Source organism: Malaclemys terrapin, chromosome 15 (genome assembly GCF_027887155.1).
Source record: "Malaclemys terrapin pileata isolate rMalTer1 chromosome 15, rMalTer1.hap1, whole genome shotgun sequence".
NCBI classification, from domain to species: domain Eukaryota; kingdom Metazoa; phylum Chordata; order Testudines; family Emydidae; genus Malaclemys; species Malaclemys terrapin.
In genome coordinates, this window is record NC_071519.1 from 7,960,268 (window position 1) to 7,965,315 (window position 5,048).

Here is a 5,048-nt window from a genome sequence, read left to right on the forward strand (position 1 = left end):
TGCTTTTTCCTAGCAACTGGAGTTCCTGCCCCTGGAGAGGTAACCTCAGTGCGAGAGGCAACCCCAGCACCATCTGGAAGGAGGGTCCCAACTATGGGAAGGTTTCCCTCTGCTCCCGTTGACTGCTCTGCTTCCCTGGGCCTTTCATCCTCCTCAACAGCGCAGAGGCTGTCTGACCGGAGGTGGGACAATTCTACAGTGTCCCGGAAAGCCTCATCAACATACCTCTCTGCCTCCCTTAGCTCCTCCAGTTCCGCCACCCTGGCCTCCAGAGTCCTTACGTGGTCTCTGAGGGCCTGGAGCTCCTGGCACCGAATGCACACATACGCCACCTGCCCACAGGGCAGGTAATCATACATGCTACACTCAGTGCAATAAACTGGATAGCCCCCACTCTGCAGCTGGGCTTCTGCCTGAATTTTCTCCTCGTTAATGAAGGGGTTGTTTAAAGCAAGAAGTTTTGAATGTAGTTTGGACTATAGGTTTTAAGGGGAATAAAGAGAATAAAGACGATCCTGTCCTGGTAGTGCCCATCACCACCAGATAAAGAAACAGATCTTAAGAGAGCGTCCGGTCTGGCAAGAAATCCCTTCTCAATGTCTGTGGTTGTGAAACCCTCATTTCTGTAGATTTTATCTTTATGACCCCCACTTTTCTATTGTCAGTCTGTCTGGTTCTCTAATTGTTTCTGTCTGTAGAATAATTTTGCTAGGTGTAAGTTAATTAGGGGAGTGGGATATAATTGGTTAGAGAATTATCTTACAATATGTTAGAATTGGCTAGTTAAATTTCAGTAAAATGATTGGTTAAGGTATAGCTGAGAATATTACTGTATAGACTGGGGTCAAACAGGAAGTGGAAGGGGAAATTGGAATCATGCTTGCTAAGGGGGGGACGGGAACAGAGAATGGGGAACAGGGAAACAAGCAAGGCTCTTCAGCATCAGAGCTGGGAAGGGAACCCTGGGGAACAGACTCTATCGGCGTATAGAGATAAGCCCGACTGGTGTGAAGGGCTTCGGACTCTGCTTGCTTGGAAACTAACCCCAGTAAACATCACATTGTCCATGCTTTGGACTTCTGGTCTTCTGCTGCTTGCGTGACAAGAACCAGGGAAGTGAGTGGGGCAAGGGAAAGCCTCTAACAATGGCTACATTGCTTCTTTTCCGCCCCAGGCTCAGGGATCAAAGGATGGGCAGGACTCCAGGCTCTGCTTGAGGGATCCTGGCACAGGGGCTGGTGGGGGAGAAAGTACTGTAGATTCTGACCTGCTCTCTGCAGAGGAGGTAATAATTGAAGGGGGCATTTTTAGCTGCTTCCCTCTTCAGTGTCCCCTAGTCTAGAATTCTACATTCCACAGGGCCAAATGAGGGGCTGATGTCATTTGGTTAATGAAAAGCAGTGCTCCAGGTGAGGCTTGAACTCACAACCTCAGCATAGCTCCTCTCAGCACTGCCCTATAAGTACTGTGCGCTAACCAATTGCGCCACTGGAGCACCTGTTAATAACTTTTCTCCCAGGTCCCTAGGTTGATAAAGGCAAGGAGTGACCCCAAAACATTCTCAGTGGAGTTGAGAGCGGGTAGCAACACGTGTTGGTACTTGGTGGGGTGGATTCTTCTTAAGGCTTCCAGGCACCATTTCACCCTTTTGTTCGTCTCTGTGGAATAACAGAGCTGATTAAGACTCAATGTAGAGTCTTGCTGCAGACCAACAGATCAGAAATCACTGATAACCAGCTCTAAGCATTAGTCCTGCTTTGGGACAGTGTCTCTCATGCAAGAAACTGCCCAGTCTGCTCTAGCAGTGAGGCTCCCTCACTAACAGCTGAAATCAGTGAGAGCTGTGTGAAGTGCAGGGACCCAGGGGTGCTTGAACAGGGGGAACAACACCCCACAACTTTTTAAGTGGGAGGGCTCTGCCTTACCACTTTGTAATGACCGTAAGGGTGAGTGAGGGGGAGAAGGGGGAGGAGAGCAGTGAGCGGGAGGCAGGTTCTTGGGAGGAAGAGGCAGTGTAGGAGCGGGGCCTTGGGGAGAAGGGGTGGTGCAGGGCCGTGGCCGCGAGCAGAAGGGATGGGGCTACTGTTCGGGCTCTGGTGACCGCTACTTTTAGGGAGCCTACGCCGCTCCTGGTGGGACTGCAAGACATCCCGGAGGAGAGAGAGAGTGGCCAGCAGAGCGGTGACAGGGTGGAACGGCAAGTGACCGGCAATGTGGCCAGACAGCGGAGGGAGAAAGGGGCTTTCCCCCCAGGAGGTGAGAGGTGAACTCTGGGTTTTCATTGACCCAGGACAGTAGCTGTGGGTGAGGTTCAGTGAAGGGAGGGGCACATCCAAAGAGCTTTTGGTGTCTGGATTTAAGAGCCCAAGGCAAAAGGCCACTGCCCAGCGCACTGTGGGGTGGATGTTCTACTCATAGTAAAGTAATAGATGGAGATATACCTATCTCATAGAACTGGAAGGTCATCAAGTCCAGTCCCCTGCCTTCACTAGCAAGACCAAATACTGATTTTGCCCCAGATCCCTAAACAGCCCCCTCAAGGATTGAACTCACTAGCATGGGTTTAGCAGGCTAATTCTCAAACCACTGAGTTATACCCCCTTTATCAGTTTATGAAGCCTGATTGTGTTTTCTCAAGTTAATACATAGTTATTTTCCTCCTTTTTATTAAGTTCCTTTTCTACACTCAGTGTGTGTGAGTGGGGAAAGTATCACCTCTTAGAGGCACCCAGTGGGCAGGGTTAGTTTCCCCAGATTACTGGGTGGGGATTAAGCAGATTGTGTGTTGTATTGTTGAAGAGGAGTCCCAAGCAGCCAGACAGGGAATTGTAACTTCAGCCTTTAGGTTAAGAGCCAGAGGTGCTGCCAGCTGAGCTAGCCAGGCCACCTAAATGTATTTACTGCTTCTACCACAACCTCATTCAAATCTATGATCATAAGCAAAACCCCCACCCCAGAGTGCGCTGGGCAGTGTCCTTCGACTCAGTTTCTCACCTTGCAGTGTGACAGGCTAATTCAATGTTCCTTTAACAAACCCCTCCGCTCTCCTTCCCCCAACCCCCACTCCCCTTGGGCAGCAAAGCCCCAGAGGTGGGGGAAGGAGGGGAAGTCATCGAGTGATACCTCAGCTTCTGCTGCCGCCACTCCCTCAACTGGCTCTCGGTTTGCCCTGTTCACTCTGCATCGCTGCTGCTCCACGGCATTGTCCTTCACCCTGCTGCTGAGAGCTCCTGTGTCACCACTTCCCCTGCTGCCACCTGCCTGTCTCCTGCAGCCTCTGCGTGGCCACGTAGTGGGAGAACCTCACTGCAAGTGCAGACTGGGCAGCCTCTATCATTGCACCACCATGGGCGGGGCGTGAACCACCAGCTGGGGGAGACTAATCCCCTGCTCTGCCCCTTCTGCCGAGGCCCCGCCCCTTCCACAAACCCTGCTTCCCCAGCCCGGAGCCCCAGGAGGGCGGGTTACGCGGCCCTGACTTGACCTGCCGTTGACTCGCGTGGCTCTGCGCTCCATCAGCCGGGGCGAGTCAGGCTGCGTACGTGACTCAGGCTTGGGCAGCATGGCCACACTTCCCTGACGAGGCATGAGGCTGGCCAAGAGCTTTGCGCAGCCTACAGGGAAGTGGGAGGGAGGTGTCTTCAAGCTGGCGTGTCTTGTCCGTTCCTCGCTTGCCGCTTGCGCAGATGCAGGAAAGGAGCAAAACGTGGCTGGCTGAAGGTTTCACTCTCGGCTTGAGGATTAGGCCCGAGCCCCTGGAATGGCTGCTGGGAGATGGGTTTCTGAGTCGCACCCAGCGCCCTCTTCAGGCCACCAGCTGAACCCCCTGAGGCCAAGAAGGATGTTTTTGAGGTGGAAAAGGGGGCTTTTCAGACTCCCAGGAAGTCTTGAGGAGCAAAGAAGTAACACAGGGTTACCACCATCCCTGGGTGGGCTCACACCACCAACCTTTCAGTTAACAGCCAAATGCACTGACTCATTGCACCACAGAGACACGTGTCTGTTGTTACCAAGGATGCTGCCTAGCAGTCTGCACATCTGCCTGCCAAGGCGCTAGTGTGGAGGCTGGAGGCTGGATGCTGTGGGTGAAGAACCAGCAGAGTGACACAGCGGCAGCGTGCTGGGCCCATAACACACAGGTCAATTCATCAAAACCCTCTTCTGCCAGCACCGGGCCTCCTTCTTCTTACACTGGGCCTTCAAGTGAGGGGGCGGCTGGCACAGCGCCAAGAGTCTAACCTGTGGGGCAGGAGGCGGCTGACGCCTGCAGCCTGCTGGGGAGCTCCCAGAAGATATTAAGGGACAGAGACTCCTCAATGCCCTTAGTAACAAGGGTTTGGGGCTCACCGAGGCCAGTAGGGGGGTCACTATGTCTGCCCTATAACCCTGGGTGTCAGGTCGCTGTGCAGCTTTGATCTAGAGCTCTGATCCCAACAACCGACCAGCAGCCCACAGCCTCCCCCTGGGTCTGCCCCACCTGGTTACTCCTTACAGGCTGACCTTACCCCCTTCCAGCCCCGGATTTCCCCCAATCATCCTACTGCCACTCAGAGCCACAGACGTGGAGGTGCTGATGGAGGGAAGGGGGACTCTAGGGTGGGGTTCTTCTCTAAAGACGGCTGGCAGAAAGGTGGTGCTCAGCTGTGTCAGCAACCTGTCAGCCTCGCTGCCAGGGGATGCAGACATTTGTGTAAGGCACATAAAAGGGGTATTTGGTTTCCAAGTTAAATGTGTGGAATGTGCAATTATGGGATGGAATTTCCAGCCCTTCTGCACTTGGAGTTTAGGGCTCCAGTGGCCTAATGGATAAGGCAATGGCTTTCTACATCAAAGATTGTGAGTTCAAGCCCCATCTGGGGTGAAAAAGCTACTTTCTTTCTGTATATTGCAAGGAAACCTTGGTCTTAGTTTCACCAACAAAGGTGGGAGATCTTTCAACATAAAGTACTGGATCTTGGGAACAATCCCCCAAAACCTTCCACTTGACAAATGCTTTCTGAACCCGTCAGTAGCAAACAGTTAATACTAGCGTTTGTCTGAGAATAGAG

At 52.8% G+C, this 5,048-nt stretch overlaps 1 non-coding gene across 1 annotated transcript; it reads right to left on the minus strand.

Annotated features, from left to right (window-relative positions):
* Window positions 1-1,401: 1,401 nt before the first annotated feature.
* Window positions 1,402-1,495, minus strand: TRNAI-UAU (transfer RNA isoleucine (anticodon UAU)). The gene is made up of 2 exons: window positions 1,458-1,495; window positions 1,402-1,437 (listed from the first exon to the last, which is right to left on the minus strand). It is a non-coding gene; the product is annotated as a tRNA-Ile (tRNA).
* Window positions 1,496-5,048: the final 3,553 nt, after the last annotated feature.